At 37.8% G+C, this 12,904-nt stretch overlaps 1 long non-coding RNA gene across 1 annotated transcript; it reads right to left on the minus strand.

Moving 5' to 3' along the window:
• Window positions 1-2,056: 2,056 nt before the first annotated feature.
• On the minus strand, window positions 2,057-7,750 carry LOC125278745. The gene is made up of 3 exons (XR_007187254.1): window positions 7,362-7,750; window positions 3,649-3,740; window positions 2,057-3,080 (listed from the first exon to the last, which is right to left on the minus strand). It is a non-coding gene; the product is annotated as an uncharacterized LOC125278745 (long non-coding RNA).
• Between the last annotated feature and the right edge of the window lie 5,154 nt (window positions 7,751-12,904).

Here is a 12,904-nt window from a genome sequence, read left to right on the forward strand (position 1 = left end):
TTTCTACTTTTGTGCTCCACAGAAGATACAATTTTGAAATGATATGAGTAGTGTTGAGGGTAAGACATTACAAGTAACTTAAGTTACATAATCAGATTACTTTTACAAGTAACTAGTAAAGTAGCACATTCATTTTTCAATTTACAACAAAATATCTGTTACTTTTTCAAATATGTAATGCAAGTTACTTTTTCACATTTATTGACTGACATCTCTCCTGTCCCCATGTTGAGAGAAATAAAGTGCAGAGGTGTTGTGTGCGCAGTGTAAACATGATGATTAATGCAATTCTGGACTAAGTGTAAACATGCATTTATTCTTCTCACTTGCACGAAAACATTAAGTATTCCTCAAAATGAATAAAAACAGAATTTTACACAAACCTGTAATTAACTATATACTTTATGTATTTAATCTCACTTTATTAACCAATATCTTTGCTGCTGACCTTCAGTGATCCAATCCAACCATACTAATAAGCAAATATGACTTTAGATTAGATTTAGAAATATGAGTGTTGAACTTCCTTCTACTGTATCCTGTTCTTCTTTAAACCAGAATGGCAGCACAGCTGTTTGAGATGCGCCCTCTACTGTACAAGAGTAAATATGCATTTCCTTCAGCCTGAGGCATATTCATTTCACTTTTGGTGAAGGTGACTTTTTTCATAAAAAGTAACTAAGTAACACAATTAGTTACTTTTTTTTAGGGGGTAACGTAATATTGTAATGCGTTACTTTTAAAAGTAACTTTCCCCAACATTGGATATGAGAGTGAGTAAATAATGACAGAATTTCCATTTGGATGAAATATCCCAGATAATTTATAATAGTTCAGCTACAGTCAAAGGGTATTTACAGTAGCTAAACTACAAGCTAACAATTCATCAAAGAATCATGAAAAAAGTATCATGGTTGCCACAAAAATATTAAGCAGCACATCTGTTTCCAACATGGATTATATTAAGAAATCTTTCTTGAGCTTCAAAAAAACATGAATGATTTCTGAAGGATCATGTGAAACTGAAGACTGGAGTAATAGCTGCTAAAAATTTAGCTTTGCCATCACAGGAATAATTACATCTTAAAATATATTAAAATAGAAAAGTTATTTTAAATTGTAATAATATCTCACAATAGTATGTTTTTACTGTATTATTGATCAAATAAATGCAGCCTTGGAGAGCATAAGATACTAATTTCAAAAACAAAAACCTATTACTGACTCTAAAGTTTTGAATGGTAGTGTGTCATACTGTATATATATTATATATATAATGATGTGGCTGAACATTGTAGGTTACCTGACATTCAAGAATGCTCAAGTTCTTAATTAAAGGGTTAGTTCACCCAAAAAAGAAACTGTAATCAAATGTAAAATAACATTGCACTTTATAGTTATAAAAACTATTCAGACAAGAACAGTGACTGAATTTTCTCTTTGTCTTTTATTGTTTGATTAATGTTATTATAGAGATGGCAGCAGGAATTTTATGCTGCTGTCACTTTAAGAGCTGCATGGATCCAATATACTGTTCTGCGTTTTCTTTGTCAACTGTTTACATTCACTTAAAGCAGTGGTCTCAAACTCAATTCCTGGAGGGCCACAGCTCTGCACAGTTTTGCTCCAACCCTAATCTAACACACCTGATCCAGCTAATCAAGGTTTTTCTTCAGGATTACTAGAAACTTCCAAGCAGGTGTGAGTTGGAGCTGGTTGGAGCTAAACTGTGCAGAGGAATCAATTCCCTCCAAGAATTGAGTTTGAGACCACTGACTTAAAGGGTTAGTTCACCCCAAAATGAAAATTCTGTCATTAATTACTCACCCTCATGTAGTTCCATACCTGTTAGACGTTCATCTTAGGAACACAAATTAAGATATTTTGATGAAATCCGAGAGGGTGACTATTTTAACAATGTTTTTGCCACTTTTCTGGACATTGAATGTGGTACTTTCATTGCTTTCAAATGGAGCATAAAAAAACCTCTCCGATTTCATCAAAATATCTTAATTTGTGTTCTGAATATAAACAAAGGTCTTACGGGTGTGGAACAACATGAGGGTGAGTAATTAATGACAGAAATTTCATTTTTGTGTGAATTAACCCTTTAAAGGAAATACTCTGACAGCAAATGATTTCAGACACAGCTGAACTCACAGACTCCGATGAGTGAATTGTTTCTTTTTTAATATGGTTTATGTCTGAATTCACTGAAATGAATCAGACTTTCTTTTTTTTATTACTGTCTCAGCTTGCTCAGCTACAAAGGGATATAACATTGTCTCTCTACAATGCTTGTTGGGGAAAAAAAGTACTTTGTTATTAGGAACCAAACATTTTGAGCCACTGCCATCCATGCTACTGAAAATATAGTGCAATTACTGTTAGTTAGCAATGAAGAAAGCATACTCTGTACAAATATAGCTCCCTCAAGACCAAAAACCTCTAATTCCAGCAAGAACAGCTCAGAGGTGTGAAGCCAGCATGATCTTTCCTCTGAGGGCTGGAGGTGACTGGTGTGTATACAGAGGGACTGCGGGCGGAGGATCAAACAGGGCCAGGGGAAGGGTAGACACTGCAGCTGGGTGCCTGGGCTTCAGGCCCCAGGCAACAGGAGCCCAGCTGGGAGAGGCTTTGGCTGGCTAGAGTAGAGAGTGCTGGCTGTCTCTGGGGCCTGTGCCCTGTTGCAGGTAGTTCAGCCATCTTGCCTGAGGAGCAGAGGGGGATGAAAGGCAGGCACACAGATGTCGCCCCTGCTGGGGACCGAAGGCCCAGCCAGGAAATGTCATGTTTAGCAGCTGGTATGAAGCCTCCCCTTCCTTTTGGCTCTTTCTCCCAACCCCCTTCACCCGCACATTCATTCACTCATCATTGCCACACACAGATGTCAATACACAGTCCGTCAATACATATATAAACATGCTTATTTGAGCTTTTGGTTACATTCCTAAAGATACTCCTGCCTGAACTGGTGTGGTCCCAGCAAAAGTGAAGTTTAGTGTGTAGGTCATCGAGGAGAAGCAGGCAGAAGAGGCTCCTGATGGTGCGGGTGGCAGCTGCACGGGCCAGACTGCACTCTGTCTCACCCACAGGGCGGAAAAGAGAGAGAGTGAGAGAAACAGCATCTGTCTGACTTTCCCCACGGACACATCCCTTCTACCGCACTGGCCTGGACAGGCTAAAATGGTACAGTAAGAAGGTCACCTCTACCTCTCTTCCCTTCTCCAAACTGACCTGACCTGCTGCAGCCCCCATTAGCCATGGCCGTCTCAGCACTGTTGCCTCACCGAGCACCAAGTGTGACAGGCAAGATGGATGGGTCATTGTTGAAATGTCTTTTCACCCATTTATTTATTTAGTTTCTTCTTCTTTTTATGAAAATATCCTGTCAATATTTTTCATATTCATTCATTTTTGTCATTTTTACTCTTATTTACTCTGACGTAAAAGTGCAAAATGAAATACTTCTGATAAGAAATAAAGTCTCAGTTCAAACAATTATGCCGTTTTGAGACTCTTAAATGTGACGTGACAGACCGCTGTAGCATCTCATTTCAAGTCTTTTATTCCACATTAATACAAGTTATATCTCGAAAAACATGCATGAACATCAAAAGGTATGTTGAAAGACACAGTACAACTTACCGGAATGTATCATGTCTCATGTAATCACTTAATCTGTGTTTCAAATGCGGAAAGACTTCCTCAGGAATGTTTTCCAATGTTTCCTTAGTTATCTATTAAAAAACAAACAAACAAAAAAACACTAGAGAAGAGCTTATTTACTGTTAATTATATGTTTGAATAAATTTGCCATGAAGACAAGTGCTTATGAAAACTATGCGCAACTGGGTTTTATACAAACATTTCAGTTTTTATTTGAGGGTATTTACTATATCTGAAAATAAATAGCAGCTGAATATAATACCTCTGTTGTTAACGGGTTAGTTCACCCAAAAATGAAAATTATGTCATTAATGACTCACCCTCATGTCGTTCCAAATCCATAAGACCTCCGTTCATCTTCGGAACACAGTTTAAGATATTTTAGATTTAGTCCGAGAGCTTTCTGTCCCTCCATTGAAAATGTATGTACGGTATACTGTCCATGTCCAGAAAGGTAATAAAAACATCATCAAAGTAGTCCATGTGACATCAGTGGGTTAGTTAGACGTTTGTTGAAGCATCGAAAATACATTTTGGTCCAAAAATAACAAAAACTACGACTTTATTTAGCATTGTCTTCTCTTCCGGAATCCTTTCCATTGAATTGATTCCATTGAATCCTTTCATTTGTCGGCATTGGTAATGCACTTTAATGCACTTAGGACATCCGCGACATGCACACTTATGCACCATTTTAAAAAATAAAGCAATACCAAAATACAAACAATGTAGAATATCTTGAATACAGCGTGCGTCTCCCTCAGACTGTAAACGAAGCTCTGGCGCACCAGATAACACGTCAGCAGCGTCTTACATCAGCAGCATCACTGCGAAAGTCGTGAACCACACTCTGGAGCAGAAGGGGGCGGTAATGCACCAATAAGCTGGATGCCAACCGCCGTAAAACAGCAAAGAAGAAGAAGAAGAAGAAGAAGAAGAAGAAGAAGAAGAAGAAGCGGAGTCGTGAACGCGAATTGACAACAGACCCGGAAGAGAATACAATGCTGAATAAAGTCGTAGTTTTTGTTATTTTTGGACCAAAATGTATTTTCGATGCTTCAAAATGTCACGGGTGTCCTAATCGCCAAAAACAACCACGGCGACATAAAAGTGCATTACCCATGCCGACAGATGAAAGGATTCAATGGAATCAATTCAATGGAATCAATTCAGTGGAATCAATTCAATGGAAAGGATTCCGGAAGAGAATACAATGCTGAATAAAGTCGTAGTTTTTGTTATTTTTGGACCAAAATGTATTTTCAATGCTTCAAAATGTCACGGATGTCCTAATCGCCAAAAACAACCACGGCGACATAAAAGTGCATTACCAACGGCGACAGATGAAAGGATTCAATGGAATCAATTCAATGGAAAGGATTCCGGAAGAGAAGACAATGCTGAAAAGTGTCATAGTTTTTGTTATTTTTGGACCAAAATGTATTTTCTATGCTTCAAAAACGTCTAACTAACCCACTGATGTCACATGGACTACTTTGATTGCTCTCGAGAAAGCTCTCGGACTAAATCTAAAATATCTTAAACTGTGTTCCGAAGATGAACGGAGGTCTTACGGGTTTGGAACGACATGAGGGTGAGTCATTAATGACATAATTTTCATTTTTGGGTGAACTAACCCTTTAATCGTAACCTCTATTATTATAGTGTAACAAATGAGAGGGTTCCCTGTATAGTTTGCAGCTTTATTTGGGAGAGTTTTTTTCCTTAAGAAAAAGAAATCGGTATCGGCATCAGTTATCGGTATTAGCAGAGAAATTTAATATCGGTGCAACTCTTGCATAAACATTTTACAAAAACGTGAAAATTGTCCTTGAAATAACATTAAGTACATTACTGTAATTTGTGAATGCTTTAGTTATTCATTCCGTATTTACAGGAAGACCATATTCACATGACTCACAAAATCTGATTAGCACATAACTTATGCTGTCTTCAAGTGCACCGGGAAAACTTGAGTTGGCCGTTCGTTATTACGACATTTAATACACTCAAGTCGGAAACATAACGGACGTTGTACAAACACAACAAATAACTTATATTGTGAACAATAAACCTATACGACTACGTATGAATTCAAAATGATGTGTATTAGTCATTTTTATAACTTACTTATACAAGGTATCACAACCAAATATTTGTTACATAAAGCAAACCGTGAAAGTTAAGTGATTAAAGGGATAGTTCACCCAAAATTCTGTCATCATTTACTCCCCCTCAAGTTGTTCTAAAACTGTGTAAATTTCTTTGTTCTGCTGTACACAAAGGAAGATATTTGGAAGAATGTCTGTAACCAAGCAGATCTCGCCCCCCATTGACTACCATAGTAGGAAAAAAAATACTATGACAGTCAATGGGGGAGAGATCTGCTTGGTTACAAACATTCTTCGAAATAACCTTTTTGTTCGGCAGAACAAAGAATTTTATACAGGATTGGAACAACTTGAGGGGGAGTAAATGATGACAGAACTTTCATTTTTGGGTGAACTATCCCTTTAACTTGTCTATAACCTGTTCTGTATATTATGCCTTTAAAATTTTTGAAACACAGCATGTAAAATGAATCATTCATTATAACTACATTTTAAATCAACAAGCCCCTTTAAATTTCACAACTTGGCAACTCATATATCATCTAGAATTTAAAAATATGAGTTTCCCACTCATAAATGGGTTGTATATAAGATACAACTATGTATATACAGTAAGATTAGAAAAACAGTTCACTTGTCATTTTGTGCAGATGTAAGTTGTGATATTATATGTTGTTATTAATTATGCCAGATGTCTGTGTAGGATGTGCTTGGGTGAGTTAATTAACCCGCTAGTGAAGCGCTTCAGTTTACTGGTGTTCATTCACTGTTCAACTTCAACATGCACAGCTCAATCCCAGGGTATAATTGGATTATTTTAAAATTAATTTTCTTTTTTAAATCACAAAGAAACATTAGAGCATTACTACATCTTGCTGTGTAAAGTTTGTCAACAAAGTTTTAAAATCATCATGTTTTTTTTTTTTTTTTCAACCATAATGACATTTTTTCGTGTCATAATATTTGATGAAATATAAAACTATAGTTAGTGAACATTGCCATTAATAATTCTGTTGGCGAGATTAACACTGCTCAGGGATTGTGTTTGTGGATGCACACTGCAGCCCAGTAGAACAGTCACTTTCCCAGCAATTTCCCCAAAGTGCTGACGCAACTATCCGGTTAGTAATGTCATATTTAATATATTAAAAGAATTAACGGAGTAATAGTGAATAGCGGTTTCCCACAAGGACTGAGGGGCAATCTTGAGAGTAGTGTGGATCTAGAGCAGAGAGTGTCTGATATGTGAGGCTTGTTTCTCTCTAAGTCTCCCCAGAGTACCCATCTGTTACTGCAGAGCCATGTCTGATTCAGAGAAGAGCCAGCTGGGCATGAGAACTAACCCAACTCCCGCTAGTCTAGGCACACTTTAAAACACTTTCACATACACGCAGATGCATCTCGGACAGCTTTTACTAACATAACTACCTTAAGAAAGATCGAGATCATTTTGCATCACAACATTTAAAAAAAAGTACTTAGCCAAAGCCAGAAATAATCAGAAAGGACCTCCGCATTTGGTTAACAAGCATATGGTTACTAATAGTCTTTCATGTGGAGGAAAGAAAATGCTGCTCTTACCAGATTTAGCTGATTGCTGTTGCCCAGCTGGGGTGTATGGTTGGTACATGGCTTGAAGATAACCGTGGGTGCCTTTTCATTTGCTCCATCATAGACCAGAAACAAGATCTTGAATCTGATTCTGGCTGCAACAGGAAGCTCATGGTGAGACCCAAAACAGCATATGCCCAATTGACATATGCATCCTAAATTGTATTTAAGATAAGAATTAGTGTTATCCAAAACATAGAAAACAGTTTGTCATAGTGGATTAAGTTAAAGGTTAAAGGTAATTTATCTTGGCATAGTCAAATAACAAGAGTTCAGTACATGGAAATGACATAGAGTGAGTCTCAAACTCAATTGTTTCCTCCTTCTTATATAAATCTCATTTGTTTAAAAGACCTCAGAAGAACAGGCGAATCTCAACATAACACCGACTGTTACGTAACAGTCGTGGTGTACGCCCCAATATTTGCATATGCCAGCCCATGTTCCCAACATTATGAAAGGCATTAGACAAGGGCAGCCAGTATTAACGTCTGGATGTGCACAGCTGAATCATCAGACTAGGTAAGCAAGCAATAACAACATCGAAAAATGGCAGATGGAGCAATAATAACTGACATGATCCATGATATCAAGATATTTTTAGTGATATTTGTAAATTGTCTTTCTAAATGTTTCGTTAGCATGTTGCTAATGTACTGTTAAATGTGGTTAGAGTTACCATCGTTTCTTACTGTATTCACGGAGACAAGAGCCGTCGCTATTTTCATTATTAAACACTTGCAGTCTGTATAATGCACAAAAACAACTTCATTCTTTATAAATCTCTCCAACAGTGTAGCATTAGCTGTTAGCCACGGAGCACTATGAAACTCATTCAGAATCAAATGTAAACAATATAACAGTATACAATACTCACATAATCCGATGCATGCATGACGAACACTTTGTAAAGATCCATTTGAGGGTTATATTAGCTGTGTAAACTTTGTTTATGCACTGTTCAAGGCGAGCGCAAGCTCCGTGGGCATGGAGCATGAGAATTAAAGGGCCAGTAGTCCTGAATCGGCTCATTTATAATGATGCCCCAAAATAGGCAGTTAAAAAAAAAAAGAATTAAAAAAAATCTATGGGGTATTTTGAGCTGAAACTTCACAGACACATTCATGGGACACCTTAGACTTATATTACATCTTTTTAAAAAAAGGTCTAGGGCACCTTTAAGGTCTGTTCACACCAAGAACAATAACTGTAATGATAAAGTTTTAATAATCATTCTAACTCTATGAGAAGTGTCATACACACCACAACTATAATGATAACAACACAGAGGAATGATATCAAGAGATATCCGTTTTGTCCAGCTGATGCACAATAAAAACACTGACAGCCAATCAGGATCCACAGGACTTTGAAGAGCTCAGCAGAAGACATAACTGCAGCAGCACACTTATAATAAACATAATGGTACTGTTTGTTGGTGTGGACGCTAATATAGTTGTAGTGTGAACAGGACTTTATATGATAATGCAAAAACAATATGTGGTATCAAGACATTGTATACTTTTGTCTTTTTCTATACACTCAAAAGTACAGACTTTCCCATCAGCTATATCAGAGTTTTAATGTACAAGAATTGGGATACAGCTCTGCATTCTGGATCCATGTAAGGTATTGAACGAACATGCAGTCAGTGAGAAGTGAATAACAACCTGCTAGTCATGAGATAACAAAGGCCTCAACAATGCGTCAGATGGGACAAGGTTGCAGAAAAACTGAAAAAACTTTGTGTTGGATGAAGCAGCAGGACCTTCAACAGAAACTGGAAGTAGATGGAGTTGGGGAGTGCTTAGCTTGGAGGAAAAAGAGCTCAGACATTTTAGGATGCCTGAAAAATGGTAACCTTTCTCTGGTGGAGACAAAAGGTCTAAAAAGGTCACGCCAAAAGTACTGATGACAGTGTTACTTTAGTATTATTTTTATATTATTATGTAGTAATAACTTATTTTGAGTAATTTTATGTGCTATAGTCATTTTTTGTTTATTTCTAATTAGCGTTATTTTAATTTCAACTTTAGTTTTAGTAAATTTAGTACTTCGTCTTTCACTTAAAAAACTAAACTACCCGAAACAAATTTAATCTAATATTAACATTTTGTTTTATTTCAGCTTTATTTTAATTAACGAATACAATGTTTAATAGTTTTTGTTTTAGTTAACAATAACTGACTGAAGAGAAAGAAACTTTCTTGAAGTTCAGTTGACTGTAGAGTAATTCAAAAGCAAAACAAAATGTAGTCTTACTACATTGTCATACCCTATTTCAAATAGATCACTTCAGCTTTTACCTTAGAAAATAATAAAATTATAGATTTCTGACAGTTAATACTTAAAGATAAACACTGTTAAACTTGACTTTTGTATTTAGACCTGGCAACACACCTGTGGAAAAAAAAAGTGCACAAATGAAATGCAAAACAAGCTGACTGAAAGAAGATTGATTGCTTGATTTCATTACCATTTACAAAATAATAATTCAATAAACAGTACACACAAAATCAATCAATCCAATACTAAGCTAATAGTGCATATCTGATATTACACTACCGATGGAACATCTACACAGTATTTAATCTGCAGGAAGCTCACAGACACTTTAGCAGTTGGTGAAGTGTGTGGTGGTTTGTCCTAGCAGCAGGCCTGTTTAGGCTTTTCAGGGCAGACTGCGGAGGTTGGTGAAGGCCACAGAGGATACAGGGACCATCGCGCCTGCTTGTCTCCATCTGTAGCTGAAGCTGGTAATTATAGTTGGGAGAGGCGCCCGCAGCTTGATGCCATCTGCCAGCGGGACGGCAGAGCCAGGCTGAAGCGGGCACAAAGGCCCAGTGAAGTTCCCTTAGCTGCGGCCGACAGGAGGACCAACACCTGCCAGCGAGCCGCTGGGTCTCAGCTGCTCGAATGGGGCACGCGACGGAGGAAAGCGAGTTCTGGTCAGAGATCGTAAAAGCAGCGGGTCACATGCAGATAACCAAGATTACCACGCTGTTTTGCATTATTACAAAGCAAAACTCCAATAATCGAAGTGCGTGGCTTTGGACCGCCAACTCTACAGGAAGAACCTGGTAAAAATGTGAGTCAGTCGTACCATCTTGTGGCTGAATACATGTAGTGCATCTGAAAAAAGCACAAGAAGCGTGTTGAAGATCAACTTGAAACTTATAGTGTACCGAACACATGCTCACAACTCTAATTTTATATCCAAGCGAATGCAGTGACAGGAAGACAGCTGTGCTCCTGTCTTTCTCTTTCATACGTGTTGGCACAGCGTAGCTCTCCGCAGTCTGCTCTACCGTGCCCATGCCCTACCCCTGCTCTGCCCGTCCTGTGTGTCACCAGAGCTCGTGTGCGAACCGCTGGTGAACGTGGACACAGATGGTGCGGGGGGAGCAGCGCATGAATATATGATGCTGGAGGGTGAAGTGTAGCGGCTCGAGGCAGATGCCCACTGGCCCCGCGAGAGCCCCTCTGCCCGGTCAGCCACGGCCCTTCGGCTTCCCACCAGATGCTGCAGCAGAACCCCAGCGAAACCTCTCACGCTCTCCAAAAGATGGACGTCGACATGTTTGATAGAGTATTTAAGATGGGTGGAAATCTATGGACTTTTGATACTTCACAGAGATTTATGTTAAGATCGGCAATCATTTGAAAAGTGGCAACACAGAAGTGCTTTTCACATTGCGCTTAACCCCGGGTAAAGGAACGTTCCACACTTGTAATTTAGAAGGTTAGCACCGCTTTTTATCCGGGGTGGGGGTTGTGAAACCCTGCTCCGGAGTGGTGTTTAGTGTGTATATACAAAGGTTAAAAAAAAAGTGTATATGAAAAGGCCTATATATATATATATATATATATATATATATATATATATATATATATATATATATATATATATATATATATATATATAAATAACAGGCCTTTTCATTTTTTTTTTTTTTTTTTACCTTTTGTAGGGGCCAGTTTTTATAATTACCTTATTAAAATCGACTTGAATCTGAATATATATTGTTCAAATACCTAAATTAACCAGTTAACCAGTTACTTCAATCAATCACAATTCTACAGACTGTTACCAATGATCCCAATGATTGGTGGGGAAAAAGCATCATATTCTGGGCTGGCTACAGACAAAACGAGAATTTGTTTATTGCTTTTTTACGGATTAGTAAAAGAAGACTTAACATTGAAAACAAAACGTTTTTTCAAACTCTGAATATCGTCATTACATTAATAAAGCGATCAAAGAACACCGATGCGGTCCATGACTTCAGTCTAATGTGAGTTGTGCACTTTCGCAAAAACTCCCGATGTAACCTCTGAAACTCTCTATACTGCAAAATGAATCTCTTACTTGCATATTTTCTTCATTAAATTAATCTCTTACTTTATGCATTTTGTTGTTTATGATGACAAACCAGAATTCGCATGAGTGAGATTCAGAATTCAGTCAATCCTTAGTCACCGGCATTTGCGTGGTGGCTAATCACAACGCCTCTGATTGGACATTGCATTCTTAAACTCAACAAAACCGTTTGTTATTATATAATGTTTCATATCATGGGTAGACTACTTCCCCCCCCCCCCCCCCCCCACAGCATCTTACTTTGTTGTCCTTCGGGGGGATCAAGCCTTCGTTAGGGGGGTCAGACGCACCCTGATTCATCTAGAATTCACCTGTAATTCGCACCCTGATTATAATGCTCGACACTGCAAACTACACGTGTAAAAGTAAATGACTAAATATGATGCAACATGAATAAATCTGCTGTAAACATAATGCCGCAGTTTTTCATATTTATAGGTAACGTTTCATATTACGGGTAGACTACTTTCGTTGACATTGTTGATATCCATTCACTGATGCCCAATTGACATTGAAAAAAAACATAAAATGATGTCAATTTGATGTCCACATACTGATGTCCAATTGATGTAAAAAAAAAAAAAAAAACCATCAAATTGCCGTAAATTTTTTGACATTAATGACATCCACACACCGATGACCAATTGATGTCGAAAAAAATCCAAATTGACGTAATTTTTTTGCTGTCAATTTGACGTCCACACACTGATGTCCAATTGATGTAGAAAAAAACCCCGTCAAATTGACGTCAAAAACTTGACATCCATTTGACGTCCACACACTGATGTCCAATTGATGTCGAAAAAACCCTGTCAAATTGACGTCAAAAAAATTACATCCATTTGACGTCCACACTGATGTCCAATTGATGTAGAAAACCCCCCCGTCAAATTGACGTCAAAACCTTGACATCCATTTGACGTCCACACACTGATGTCCAATTGATGTCGAAAAAACCCCGTCAAATTGACGTCAAAAAAATGACATCCATTTGACGTCCAGACACTGATGTCCAATTGATGTCGAAAAAACCGTCAAAAACTTGACATCCACTTGACGTCCACACATTGATGTCCAATTGATGTCGAAAAAACCCCGTCAAATTGATGTCAAAAACTTGACATCCATTTGA

Source organism: Megalobrama amblycephala, linkage group LG11 (assembly GCF_018812025.1).
Source record: "Megalobrama amblycephala isolate DHTTF-2021 linkage group LG11, ASM1881202v1, whole genome shotgun sequence".
NCBI classification, from domain to species: domain Eukaryota; kingdom Metazoa; phylum Chordata; class Actinopteri; order Cypriniformes; family Xenocyprididae; genus Megalobrama; species Megalobrama amblycephala.